Source organism: Marmota flaviventris, chromosome 19 (genome assembly GCF_047511675.1).
Source record: "Marmota flaviventris isolate mMarFla1 chromosome 19, mMarFla1.hap1, whole genome shotgun sequence".
NCBI classification, from domain to species: domain Eukaryota; kingdom Metazoa; phylum Chordata; class Mammalia; order Rodentia; family Sciuridae; genus Marmota; species Marmota flaviventris.
In genome coordinates this window covers 24,057,620-24,072,390 of record NC_092516.1, presented here as the reverse complement: position 1 = coordinate 24,072,390, position 14,771 = coordinate 24,057,620, and positions in this window count along the sequence as shown.

The window sequence follows — 14,771 nt, the reverse complement described above, 5'->3', positions numbered from 1 at the left end:
AGAAGCAAACGCCGTTCACCTTCTGGTGCTGCAGCCACCGCGATAGGAGACGGACATGAGCAGTGATTGGCCCCGGGCTCATGGCTGCGAAGGGAGCTTGCTGCTGGCCATTTGCAGCTGAGGGTTGGGTGAGCCCGGTGGTTATATATAAAACTCAGGCTGCTGCCAAATTATTTTCTACTTTCTTCTATATTTGTGAACTTGTTTTTGGAAAAAGGGTTATATTTTGTGGATTAATATAGCTTCCAATATATTTTATCTACAGTCAAAAATGAAATTGCGAAACAATTCCCTTTTTTATGTGACTTTTATTAAAGTCTCATGACGGCAGGATGATGACTTTCAGGTAAAGTATGTGGCCTGCCCGCTGTTCCTGGGTCTGGAATCACTCTACAGCACCCAGCAAAGCCTTCTGTTTGTTAGAACTCATTGACATCTTTCAGATTCTGGAGAGTTTTGTGAATCTGTGTTTGGAGATGGGTGCAGTTCCTTTTGATGAGTGCTGCTTTCCCTCCAATTAATACTCTGTTTAGGTTTTCTGCCCATTGGCTTGACGTCTTGAGCTTTTGTGGAAAGCCGCCAACTCTCTAGATGCAGGGGTGTTGTGGTGCGTGACTCTGGTTGGCACTCGCGGTGACTTCCCTGCATCTCGCACGTTGCTCTCTCATTTCTAGACTTCTTGTGCATTCATGTTTCTGTTTCTGATGTTTAAATTTGCCTTGGGGTTTTTTGTTTTGTTAGATTTTTGAAAATAGGGTGCTCGTCTTTTTCCTCATCTGTTCTGTTTTGCTTCTTTTAAAATTGTCCTTGGTACATAGTAACCACGCATAGCAGTGGGTTCCTTGTGACGTATTGGGACATGCACATATTTGGGCCATCCTCCCTCCTGTGCCTCCCTCCCTCCTTCCCCCCTCCCGCAGGCCCTTCCTCTACCGGACCACTCTCCTTTCTATTTCCACATGATCCCTTTCTTTCCCTTCTTCTCTAGCTCCCTCATGTAAGAGGAGACATGGGCCCCTCAACTCTCTGACTCTGGATGATTTTGCTTAACATGATATTTTCCACGCTACCCACTTTCCTGCAGATGACATATGTGTTCTTTTGATGGTTTCCTAAAACTCCATTGTGCATATACACCATGTTTCCTTTATGCATTCGTCTGTGATGGACACCTGGGCTGACCGGCTGAGTTGAGACGTGCTGCTGTGACCGAGGTCTGCCTGTGTCCCTGTAGCGTGCTCTCCTGGAGTCAGAAGGAATCTCAGAGTAATTTCGACTTGCGTTTCCCTGGTTGCTAAGGATGTTGAACATTTTTTCATACATTTGTTGGCCATTTATACTTCTTTTGAGAAGTATCTGTTTAGTTCATGTGCCTGCCAGCTGGGTGGTTTATTTTATTTTTGGTGTTCCTTTTCTCGAGTTCTTTATATATTCTGGATGTTAATTCTCTGTCGGAAGAGACACGGGCAGAGACCTCCTCCCCTTCCGCGCTCCCTCTGCACACTCTGGCTGTGTGCTTGGCCGTGCATGCAGGAGCGTTTGAATTCGACGCCATCCCACCAACTCATTCTTGATGTGAGTTCCCTAGCTTTTAGGGTCCTATGGAAGAAGTCGTTGCTTGTCACCCCAGTGTTTTCTTAGATTTTTGGAAAAAAACAGATCTTTCTGTTATCTCTCCCTAGACATCTTAATCTGTGTTTTATTGGCACATTTATTAGACTGTGGTCAGGAGTTTGGGCTTCTGCAGTGATCACTTTCCTCTACTTACTGGCACCTAGTCTGTCACCAGTTGTTATTCTGGTTGTTTCTTGTAAAGAGGGAGATACGGTTTTTGTTTGCGTCTCTAGTTCTCGGTCAGTTTGGTCCTGTCGGTTACAGGGATAGGTGTCTCTGCTGTGTGCTGAGGCTTCCTGAGCTCAGCAGCGTTTCTGTGGCTTGTCACCTTGGCCGAGGCTCCAGTTCTCTGTGCCACTGCTGTGACTCTCTACATATGTATTTCCTGTGACAAATGCACACTCACAGTTTTGGGTCATCAGTTCTTGGTATGCCGTGGACGTTTTAGGATAGCTTTGGAGGAATCTATTATTAAGTGGGTTTTGACTCATACATTCAGTCACCAAGCCATTTTTACTTTTCTATTCATATATTTTTAAAAAAAATCTGTGTTTTTATTGTATTATTTTTTATTGTATTTGTTTGTATCCTTTTATCTTCACCTTCATTCACGGGCAACAGATTTGGCTTATTAATCTAGTAAGAAACTCCTCTGACCCCGTAAGATAGTAATTAAGTTTTTAAAAAAGGTGAACGTTGGTGTCACCCTTGGTCATCCTCTGTGGTCATCCTAGGTCACCCTTGGTCATCCTCTGTGGTGCTCACTGCTCGTTCGTCTTCAGAGCTCTTTGGCATCTCCTTTTCCTGATGTGAGCACATCGTCCCGGGCATTCCTGTGGCCCCCGTTCTTCCCTTTCCCGTGACGTGGCTCTTCGTGGCTCTTGGGCAGCCCGCCTGCTGCTCCTGTGATATTGCTGAATGCTGCTGGTCAGGGGCTCACCTCCGTGTCCAGATGTTCAGTTTGACGGCTCGGCTCAGCCCCACCATCGGCTCCTGGTGCTGGAGGAGGAGCAGCCGTGGGCCACTCCCACTGTGCGTCCCTCTGGGGCTGGAGCTCTCTGCCTCCTGGTGGCTCTGCACCCTGGGGCACTGCGCCTGGTCCCGTGGCTGAGCCTGCTTTGCCTCTCTTTGCTCAGCTCGGCAGCCTTCCCATGGAGCCTCTGGGGCTGGCCTGTAGGTGCAGTGGCCACCTGGAGACTGGTCAGAAGCAAGGTGGTCAGGAAGGGACGAGAGCCATGAATGATTCCTCTAGAGGTGGCACACGTTTAGGCCTGCCTTGTCACAGGTGCTCTTAGGTGATGGCCTTGTGGGGCCAAGAGGGCCTTGGAGTTGGCTTCTGTTCTGAGTGTCCCTGTCCTTGGCAGGGGCCAGTGAGAATTCTGGGTGAAGATATGTTCACCTTCTTGAAAGGCGAACCGGTCTTTGCTTTTGGATGCATTGAGAAGACATTTCCCGAGAGAGGGACGGGTCTTCCTCTTTGCTGATGGACTCTGGGAGGAGCGTCTTGAGCCTGCATTGTCTCCAGACTAAGCTCGGAAGTTGCCCAAGATCCCCACAGCCCCTCCCTGCAGCTTCTTGGCCTGGCACTTGCTGCGCCCGGGTGGGTGCTGGCCAGCTCCCTGCTGTGCACCTTGTGCCCGCCCTGGGCCCTTGAGCTCCTCTCTGTTCTCCGTGGGGTGCTGTATCCATCTGAGGTTCTACAGACCAGGGTGCTCCCCGGTTTTTCTGGGGTGTTCTCATTTTGTTATACGTTCTTTTAAGTCTGCTTAATCCTGATTGATATTCCAATCTCCGCTTTCCATCCTGTCCAGAGCAGATGCCACTGCTGGCTGAGCGCCATGCGGATCTGGGAGTTGGTTCATTTAGTTAGCTCGTCCCATTCCTGCCCTGCCCTCTGGAGGTCCTGGTGCGTGGAGCTTCTGCCAGCAGAAGAGTTTTCATCAATGCTGTTTTTATTTTACTTTTCTTTTTAAATTACAAAGTAATTTGTCATCTTTATTTTTTGGACATTGTTTTTATTATCATTACTTTTCAAAATGGCCTCTTATTATATTTTCCTCTGATGTAACTTACTCTAAACAAATTAAGTCCTCTTATTGTACCATAGTCCCTGTTCTCTGCAAGGGAAACATTCCTAGACCCCCAGGGGGCTGAAACCACGTGGGCCTGACCCGCTCATTCAGCTTTGGGCCCCATAGTGGCATTTGGTCACAGTGGGCTGCAAGACTGTGTCTCTGGTGGCTCTGGGAGACCCTATTGCCTGGTGACATCATGGCTGTCTTCCTGTGTGGGTTCATCTCGGAAGCCTGCAGACCCCATGGCTGAGACTGGCCCAGCTGCCAGGTGACTCTGGACTGAGCCTTCTTCTTGTGCGTGCATGCCGGGATCAAGTTTCATTTGTAAGTCAGGCATAGTGGCAGATGACAGGGTTATTAATAAAACACAAGTCATGGCCGTGCAGTGCATTGAACATCATGCATGTGGTGTCTCTTCCCGGGTCTGGTGACCTGTCCTGTGGTCCACCAAGGGCAGTGGGAGCCAGGGAGAGCTTGTCGGCGAGTGGGGAGAGCTTCTGTGTTGAGCTTTGTTTTTATGATATTGTGACAATAAAGTTAAAACTTCTTTATAAAAAGAGAGGGTTGTGGATGTGCCCCAGGGTCAGTGGAGACAGTGTGTGTCGCCTGGTTTCACTCGTTTTCCACTCCACAGGCCCCTTGGCTGTCCTGCAGGGTCCTCAAGCACACCTCAGATGACATCAGGAGGTGAGGTCCTCGCTGCCACCACATGGCTTCTGGAAACCTCCCGCTGCACGCCTGGGGGACGGAGAGGGAAAGGCTGCGGAGCCTCCTGTGGTGAGGAGGGCAGGTTAGATTCTGTGGGCTCTCGAAGGGCCGCTGGGCCACACCTGGGGGCCTGGGGACAGAGGATCTGGGGGCTCCGAGGCTACAGACCCCACATTGTTTTGGAAGACAAGAGGGCATGAATTGGCAGGTCCCTCCTGGGTGGCACTGTGTCATCCCTGTGCCCCAGCAGGGGACATCTCACCTCTGGTGTCCCCTGCTGATGACGCTGAAGCTGGTGGGTTTCAGGAGATCCACAGACTGGAACTGGTTGGGGAAGGTGTGTGTCCCTTTGCACACGCGTGCCCTGTACCGTCCCTCACGTGCTCACACTCAACCCTTGGCTGTCTCAGCTGCTTTACTGGAATGAAGCCCTTGGATTGTCACATGGTCCTCACACGAGGATACTGGGTGTGACGATCTGACGCTGTTTCTGCCCAGTAAGCTATTCTCCAGAAACCATCACCCTATGATTTCCGTGTGTGTGTGTGTGTGTGTGTGTGTGTGTGTATGTGTGTGTTAGTTTATTTTTACCTTTGGGTGGTTTTTTTCTAATTTAATAGTCTTAGCTGTAATTTCCGTCTGTGGGAATAGTGCTTCACCTGCATTTGATTAGCCCGGGTTTTATTTCAGTCCTAGCTGTGTTGAGTTTTCGGGCTCCTGCATTGATCAGCATGCTGCTGCATCAGATTCCCCCGACACAGAGCCCCTTCTTCCTTTCCGGGCCAGCAGGCTGTCTGCGCCTGTGCTGTGGTCCTCGCGCTCGAGACGGCAATGTCGCTCTGCTGGGCCCTCCTTTTCTTCCTCACTGCTTTCAGTCATGCTTTTTAAATTTTTTTTATTTAAAAACATAATAATACAAAAGAGTTGTCATTCTGGGGATCACGTGGCACTATCCTGCACACACGGGCAACGCCTCAGCCAGGCCAAACCTTCTCTGTCTTTATTTTTCAGGAAGCCCCTGAGCCGCACACGTGGACATTGTTAGTGACGGAGTAGGGAAGGACAGCAAAGTCCCTCTCCCAGTCCTCCCAGCCCAAGCTGATAGCCCTGTGGACAGTTCAGCATGCACCTTTCGAAAGCTTCTCTATGCATTTATCCACAAATATTGACACACAGAAATAAAGATTTTGAGTTTTTATGGCTCTTGAAAATGATAAGTGAGTCTGTTTGCTTTGCATTTTTCTGCAATTTACTTTTGCTTCTGTTCTTTTAACCCAGCAGTATTTCCTGAGCTCTCTGCCTGTTGGTGGAATGGCTCTGAGTGCTTTCTTGGCCAGGCCGCAGGGCAGAATGGGGCTTGGCCAGGGCTTACGTGACCACCTGCTGTTGGTGGACAGGGAGGCTTTTCCCTCTTGCAGCCACGGTGGCAATTAAACCCTTGACACAGCCCTTGTAAGATATTTATATGCGTCTCCACATAGACGCCTAGAAACCAAAATGCCCGGTCAACGCGGTGCCCATTTTAAACTGTGATAGATGCGCCAAGTCCTCTCCCGGTGAAGCCGCGCCCAGCAGCCGGCTCCCTGCTCCCATTTCTTGCCCATTTTCCGACAGGTTGTTTGTCGGCACTGTTGGCATTTTGGATATTAATCTTTCGTCATATTTATTTTAATGACAAATATTTGCTTCCTGTGTTTTAGTTGGTTTTTGGCTTTCTCACTGGGTTTTGTTTTTTAGTCTTTTAGAGGGAGGTGGCTGACTTTTTATGCAATACAATTTCTTGGAATGTTTTAAAATCTGTAATTCTTCCCCTCTTTGTGATTTCCTTCTACTCTCATCGTTGTTTGTCACGTGCCTGGGGGTGCTTGGTTTCCCCTCGTGTGGGAGGAAGGTGCTGAGATGCTCCCCTGCACCTGGGAGCTGAAGCCCCAGGGAGCAGGCAGGGGGCAGCTGTTGTGGGGGCTGTGACGGGCTAGACCGTGTCCTCCTCAGGACTCCTCATACCTAAGAACGTGGAGTGTCAGGATTGGGACCTTTGGAGAGGTAGGAAGGTTCCGTGGGGTCATCAGCATGGCCCTAATCCAGTGTGACTGGTGTCCTTACTAGAGGTCGGGACAGACACATGGAGGGAAGTCCAGGGGAAGATCCTTGGCAGGCAGCCATCCTGATGCCAACCCCTCTGGCACCTCCAACTTCAACTTGCAGCCTCCAGAGCTACGAAAACATTAAACTGCCCACATTTATGCCACCCAGTCTGTGGCACTTGGTTATGTCTGTCCCGGAAGACGAACACACTGGCTTCAGCTCAAGTTTCCGTGTCTGTGGACCTCCCCTCGGGGGCCGCCAGCTTTCCCAGAGAAGAAACTCCAGTCTTCTGCTAGACTCGAGGCTACGAGTGTGCGTTCTGGGGGCTAAGCTTCATGATGGCTGGAACTCCTTGGGGATCTAGGCTTCTCTCTGACTTCCTCTGTTCCCTTTGCTCCTCGCCCCCACGTGCCTGGACCCTGACTGGAGCCTCCAGGGCAGACCTAGCAGCCGTCTGGGTGGAATTGTCATGGAGGTGGGGTCTGGAGGGTGTGTTGGTCTGTTCTATGTTGCTGTAACAGAATATCTGAGGCAGGGTGCTTTACAAAGAATAGAGGCTTATTTTAGCTGATAGTTTTGGAGATTAGAGGGCATGGCACCAGCACGGCTTGGCTTTGAGGGGACCACATGGCAGCTAGTACCACAGTGGTGTGTGACAGCAGTGTGTGAGAGGGTGAGACAGGAAGCCTGAGTAGCGGGGGAGGCCAGTCTTGCTCTTTTATAACAATCTTCGAGAACCCCCATGCTGGCCATCTCTTCTCTGTCGAGAGTGACTCATCTAAGCACCTTACTGTGCAGCTCGCACCCCGAGGAGGTGGCAGGGCCTGAAGCCTCCTCTAGAAAGCAATAAGCTCTGAATTTTTTCTTTGGAAGATCTCATAAGTGGTCCATTTGTTTTCCATGGGGTGACTTTCAAGTCTTTGGCTTGCTGTCTCGTTTGCTTGTGTTCAGAACACCACTGCTCTTCCTTTTGCAGTTTTTAAAAACCCACTGTTATATGTAAGTGGTTTGAATAGATCTTTGTGGATTAGTATTCATAACATCCATCCATCCATCCATCCGTCTTCTGTCCACCGATCCACCCAATTGCTCACCACATCCATCCGTCCGTCCATCCAGCTATCTATCCACCCATCAATTCATCCATCCATCTATCCATCTTCCTATCCACCAGTCCTTCACTGCTGATAGCACCCATCCATTGATCCATCCATCTACCTATCCACCAATCTAAACTGCTCACCATGTCCATCCATCCATCCACCCATCCATCCATCCGTCTTCTATCCACCAATCCATCCCACTGCCCATTGCATCCATCCACTCACCCAACCTAATATGCTGGAGACACTTGAGATATAAACAAGAGTGAGACCCAATCCCTAGAGGCAAAGGGTTTATGACACCCTAATAGAAACGCCTATTTCTTATCTTGAAAGAAAATGTGCATTTCTTGCTTTGTAATGAGTTTGGATAATACTTTTTCAAAGAAAATCTTCCTGTCGACAGTACCAAGGGGCCATGAAAACGTCTTGGGAAGAGTGGATTTTCACCCCCAGGGCCTATGCCAAGACACTGTGCCTTTCAAGAAGTCAGTGGGCTTCTCCGAGCATTTTCTGAAGAGAGACATTTAATCAAATGGAATCAGCCATTGTAACAATCTTCTGGTGTAGGAGTAACTTGGGTCTCAGGAGGACTTTGCTGATCCCTGCTGAGGGCGGTGGCCCAGTGACCTCCCCTGGACTCCACCTCTGTCAGGTTCTCCCTCCTCTCCCACTGCCACGCCCAGCCCAAACTCCTGCAGTTGAACCCTCTGAAGGCCATGGCATGGAGGCGCGGTGTTTGGAATTGCAGCTGTGTGGTGCTTGAGCTCCGCAGCAGGTGCCACTCTGGGGCCTCCTCCGGGGCCTGGGTGTGGGCTGACGTCTCCTCCCGGAAGCCACTTGCTACTTCCCTCGGCCGACTCCTCCGCTTCTCCTTCCTCCAACCTCTGCTCCTGTTGCCTGGCCACAGTCCTTTTCCTGCTCTCTGTCCCTGTGTGTCCTGAGATTTCCCTGCTGTGGATGACACGGGGTTTATTGAGGTTCTGGTGGCCAGCCTTGGCCTCTGTGCTTGCCCCGTGGGAGGGTGGCACCCAGAACCTTGTCCCTTTGCGGCTCCGCATGCCCCTGCCTCTGGCGTAAGCTTCATTTTTAACTTTGTATTTTGAAATAATTTTAGACTCTCAGAACAGTTACAAAGATAGCAGTGAGAGCTTCGTACCTGCCGGTGGCGTCTTACGTAACATGGCACAGTTGCCACCGCCGGAGATCCGCGGCTCCTCACTGCTAACCGCACCTGGATCCTGCTTAGACTTTACCAGAGTCCCCCGGAGAGTGCTTTCTCTGTCCTCAAATCCAGTCCAGGACTCTGTGCTGTAATTAGGTGTCAGGTTTTCTTAGTCTCTTCTAGAATCAGTGTCCCTCAGTCTCTCTTGTCTTTCGTGGCCTTGACCCTTGACGGGCACCAGTCAGGTCTTTGGGGGAAAGCCTGCTAGTGTTCTCTGGCATTGCTTTGATGTGCACTGGGCATGTCCTTCTTGGGGCATCCTGCCAGGGGTGCCCACCTGTCTGCCTGCTGGTGACACGATGCCCATCGGCTGCAGGAGATGACTTCTGCCAGGTTTTCCTGGGGAAAGTTCCGGCTTTGTGGTTGACACGTATTTAGGGGAGTACACGGAGAATGTGAAAGTCTTAAAACTTTTTTTTTTCCCCAGTACTGGGAGGTGAGCCCAGGCCTGGCGCATGCTGGGCCAGTGCTGTGCCCTGGGCTGTGTCTTCAGCCCACAGACGTAGTCACTTTGACTGCTGTTGTCTACATCTGTGCCGGTCACCCTTGCCGTAATGATCTCATGGTTTCTAGTGGTGAGTTTCTCTCCTCTTCCTTCCCCACACTGGTGGGAATTCTGCTGTAAGTAAGGGGAGTTGTCTCCTCTTCCCCATTTGCTCGTCTATCCCATCACTTATTTGAATCAATATCGACTTTTAAATATGTATCTTATTTTATGGTATAACCAATGGCCTGTGTCTGTCTGTCTGTCTCTCTTTCCTCAACTTGCTCTAGGCTCGGCCACTGGTTTCTGTCCTTTGTCCTTTTGCGGAGTCCCTGGCCCACCTGGTCAGCTCGCCAGGTTTCACGTTCTTTGCCTGTTTGGGGGTCTGGGTGGAGGCAGGAGGCTGGGCTCGGTACCCTCCCTACACCGGCCTCAGTCACCTTGACAGTCCCCATCCCAGGGCCTGTGGGAAGGGGGGCTTCCGGCTCCCATCCTCCAGCAAGGGTGAGACCTGACTTTCCTCACGTGCTTGGTCCAGCGTGCTCGGGCCGACATGGCATCTAGGCTGGTGGCTGGCCCGACCCTCCCGGCCAGAGCCACAGACCCCTGTGTCTTGGACTGAAGATGGTGAGTCCCCTTGTTGAACTGGATGGCCCTCATGGAGGGGCTGGGAGGGGGCTTTACAGAGGTGGTCGGGTCAGGGAGAGGAACCAGAGCCTTCCCTCAGGAGTGAGTGCTCACCCTCAGGGCTGGGTCAGCTACCACTGGATCAGCTACCGCCAGAGCAGACTGGCGTGAGGCAGGTGGCCTGGTGTGTGGCCTCCCCCACGTGCCCGCCTTCCTTTCTGCTTCCCCTTGAGTGGAAATGGCACGAGCCCTCACCAGATATGGCTGCCGCCTCCCTGAGCCCCGATGAACTTCTTTCCTTATTCATTACCCACTCAGGCATTCTTTTAAGGCGACAGAAAAGGGACTAAAATAAATAAGGAAATCTTTTCTAGGGCCTCTGTAAAGAGGAAGCCTCCTCCTTCTTCTACAGAAGCGAGCAGAGGAAATTTTCTCCATTTCTTGGAGGATGGCTTGCTCCGAAACATCAATGCTGGAACTGCTGCAGCCATTTTGCCACTGTGAGTTGAAACCGGAGCTGCTGTCAGGGCCCTGTGTAGAGCCTGGAAACCACACAGGCAGAGGACTGCAAAGCTAGCCCCATTTAGAGAAGGAAACCCAAAGAACCACTTTGGAGCTTTGTTTGAGTTGCTGCTCTAAGAAGCCCCCCCCCGCCCCCGCCTCCTTCCAGTCATCCTGCTTATGAACCGACCCATTCCCTTGATTGCTGAAGCCCACTGATGTATTTCCCTCCTGGCGCCTGCATTCCTCACTAACATGGTCTCAATCCTACAGGAATTGTGCATTGCTGCCTTAACTTTGCAGGAAGAGTATGCAGTTGACATTATTATATCTGAATTGATCTGCAAATACTTTGAGGCAAGCACATCTTATTTTCTGCTTCCAGGCTGGCGAGAGCATTCTGCGGCTGAATGACGGCAGCAGTTACCTTGGAAGCTGCTTCTGACATCGGAGATGTTAGAGGCTGTGAGCTCGCTGCCTCTGGCCTTCTCTTATTTAGAAACACCAATTAGGCCCAGTCAATAAATAGGGCTGCCTGTGGGTTTCCACACACCGAGCATCCTGTGCTATGTCACCTGAGACGCTTCCTGAATGTCCTGTGGCGGATGACAGCCGCCCTTTAAACTTCCTATTAGTGCACTACAGTTCTGCGTAGTGTTGGGGTTCGTTTCAACACGATCGCATGTGCATGGCACATAATTGGCTCCTCGTCAGTCCCCAGCTCTCCACCTCCCCTCCCCTCTGCAGCCTCCTGTGGACCAGCTCATTTCATCTTAGGAAATTATCTCACGGAAATAAGCAGACAGTTGTGAGTACACAGGAAAGGAGCGTGTCGAGGATCACTGCAGCCTTACCATCATCCAAGCAAATTGGGTCTGGTGTGAGTGACCAATAATGGGCCATTGGTCAAGTGAATCAGGTCATGTTCCTGCATTGGCCTGCTATGCAGCTGTTAAGCGGGGATGTCGACGTGGGTTTCTGGCAGGACACCATGTTCACTGTGCTCGTTAATGTTAGGAAGGAGGCCAGTGAGACCCCAGGCACGTGTGATTGCCTTGGTGAATACGGTACGTGGGAACACGCACTTGAAAGTAAGAAGTTACAGATTTTGTCCTGATTATCTTTAATTTTTCTAAGTCAAATCCATATCATTTGTGAGTAATAAATTAATAAAATTAGTTAAAACAGAAGTCAGCCGTAGAACACCGGTGCCTTCCCATGAGAACTTAAATTTCTGAACAACGGGAGGAGCTGTTAGGAGGTGCTTTCCTGGTGATTCCTTAGTTTATGCCCACTTCAGGCCTGGGTGGGGGGACTGGGTGTTTGCCTCCCTCCCTGCTGGGGCTTGGGTGTGGCCTGGCCACCACATGCCTGGGGGCTCCATGGCCAAGGCAGTGGTGTGGGAGGTGTGGCCTGGGGGAGGCCTCCTGCGTGGACTCATGCCTGCTAGACGCGGGCAGCCCCTGGGTTGTGTCTCTTCCCATGTCTGCCCTTGCTTTTACACTGACCTCCCTGAGTCAGAGTAGCACAAGTGCCCTCCAGACAGGGTGCCCGGTCCTGGACTTCCCAGCCTGCAGAACCACCAGCCAACATAGACCTTTCCTTAGTAATTACCTGGTCTCAGGCATTCTGTCGTAGCCTCAGGAAAAGGACTGAGATGCACCCTCCTGCCCTTCCCGGGGCTTGGCTCAGGGACTGAGATGCACCCTCCTGCCCTTCCCGGGGCTTGGCTCAGGGACTGAGATGCACCCTCCTGCCCTTCCCGGGGCTTGGCTCAGGACTGAGATGCACCCTCCTGCCCTTCATGGGGTTTGGCTCAGGGACTGAGATGCACCCTCCTGCCCTTCCCAGGGCTTGGCTCAGGACTGAGATGCACCCTCCTGTCCTTCTCGGGGCTTGGCTCAGGGACTGAGATGCACCCTCCTGTCCTTCCCGGGGCTTGGCTCAGGACTGAGATGCACCCTCCTGTCCTTCCCAGGGCTTGGCTCAGGGACCCCGGGGTATGAGGTCTTCAGTTTGGAGGGCATCACAGCACAGTGGAACAGGGAGCCGTGGGTCTGGATTTTCATGTGGGAGCTCTCATTTCCTGACTTTGCGGTCCAGGCTGAATCAGGTCTGTACGGGCCTGAGGGAGCTGGCTTCTCCAGCACGTAGGGGTCTAGTGACAACGAGATGACACTCCTGAGTCGAAAGCACCCTGGAGCAGGCTCCGTGGTCCTCTGAGGTCTCCCTTGGAAAGGAAGCTGGGATGTTTGCCTCGTCCCTCTTTTCCGGAGCATCTGCGGCTGCCCTGGGGTGTGTTCCAAGGAGCCCTGTGTATTGGAATGGAAGGGAGCTGGGGTGGGTGGTCATCGTGTTCCCTCCAGCCTGAGACCCCCTCCTCGGGTCCTGCTGGTTAAGCTTCAGAAGGAGCCTGTGGTCCAGTGGGCAGTTCCTGGGAGTCCTTGGTGCAGACCCTGAGCTCCCCTGGAGGCCCCGCCGGGCGGCATTCCTCACGCCCCTTTCCATTGTGTTCCATGGACACAGACTTTGGGCTCCTTTCCTAAGCCATGGTCTTGTTTCTTTGGTGAGGGTCCTCCATTGTCCCTCCTTCCCCTGTTGCTTGGTGACTTAATTTCGGTTGCTCCCACCATTTGATTTGATTTGATGGTGTGCAGCATGAGGTCCCCAAACCTTCTCTGCCCATCAAGCAAACCTGTATTTCTGGGATTGATGTTTTAACGTAATGAAACACATTCTAACGAGGGCCAGCGGGAGCCGAGGCGTTTTAATGAGTGATTTGAAAAGCACATGGATGGGAGCGTTCTGTGCCTGGCTGGGTGGGCCTCGCCTGGAGGGAGGCGTGGCAGGACCCTGCGGGCCTGGCGCATTGGGATTCTCAGGCTACGTGCTTCACGGTGGTGCCCAACAGAGGCCTCCCGCCCAGGGCGCTCCTTCCTCCAGCCCAGGGGAAAAAGAAACAGTGGCCCCAGGAGGCCTCAGCTTGGAGTCTCTCCCAGGCCCGTCCTCGGGCTCCAGCAGGAGGAATCAGGAGGGCCTTGCTGGGGGGTGTGTGTGTGGAGGTGGGAAGACGTCCTCACTGCCCCCCCCCCCCTTGAAGGAACCCAGCCTACACAGCTGGTGTCCAGTCTGCAGGCCATCACCTTGTATTTGTTTCCCGTGGCCACTGTAACAAATCACCATGAATGCATTGGCTTGAAAGAACAGAGGTTATCCTGTCCCAGTCTGGAGGCCACAAGTCCAAGGTCAGCGCCACTGGGCCAAGGTCAAGATGTCAGTGGGCGTGCTCCCTCTGGAGGCTCTGGAGCAGAAGGTTGGCCCTGCCTCCTCCTCTTCTTCCGCCCACTGCCCACCTGAGCTGTGGCCATCACCCCATTCTTCAGAAGCTCTCCAAACTCAGGCACTTCAATGTTGCTCCGCCTGCCCCTCTGCTGCCTCCTGCTGGCCGTGTGTGTCCAGCCTCCTCTGCCTCCTCCTTGGATGGACACTTAGAATTGCCCCTGGGCTCCCATATCTGTCTGCAGAGGCTCCGGGGCTTCTGACGTGCTGTCTTTGGGGGCCATTCTCTGGCCGCAGTAGCCTTTCTCTCCCTGGAAGAGTCCCAGTTTGATCCTTTTTGGTGAATCGGAGGTGAGAATCCCTTGTCTGAAATGCTTAGACCAGAAACATTTTGTATTTTGTATTTTTTGGTATTTGGGGAATTTGTGTATGCATAACGAGGTGTCCTGGGAGGGACTTGTGCCTGAAGACGCCGTCCACTCGACTCATATGCCCTGGCCGTGCCGGGAGGTGATGTCCACAGTGCTTTCAGGGCGCCTGTGGTTTGACGGTGACTTGTCACGTGAGGTCAGGTGGCGTTGTCTACTTGTGCCTTCCTGTCAGCCCTCAGAGAGCCCAGGATGGAGGGGCACTTTGGATTTCAGATTTTTCGGATTAGGCTGTTGAGCTGTGTCTTGTTGGAGTCCCGTCTCCCTCGCTGGGTCACTGGATGGGGCTCTGTTCTGGCCCGTGAGGTGAAGAATGGGTGGCAGGGGTCAGGGACATGCCTCCTTTTCTGGAGAAGGGCAGCAGCCTGAGGACCAGTCCTTTCACCCTCCCCTTCGTCTCTGCTGTGTATCATCCTGGCTCTTGCAGGTGACATAGCTGTTCTGTAGTCACTCTCAGGTGGCCAAGAGAATCCTGGAGAATCTGACCCAGGGCTCAGCCGGGCTGCCCACCTGTCTTCCTGGCTCAGGCCTCTGGGAGTTGAGTGTGGCAGCCCAGGGAGGCTACCTGATCCCAGGGTTCCATGTGGTCCCTTCTGCCTTGGCCCAATCTAGCCTCAGTCCGGCCCAAATGCTCGTCATTCC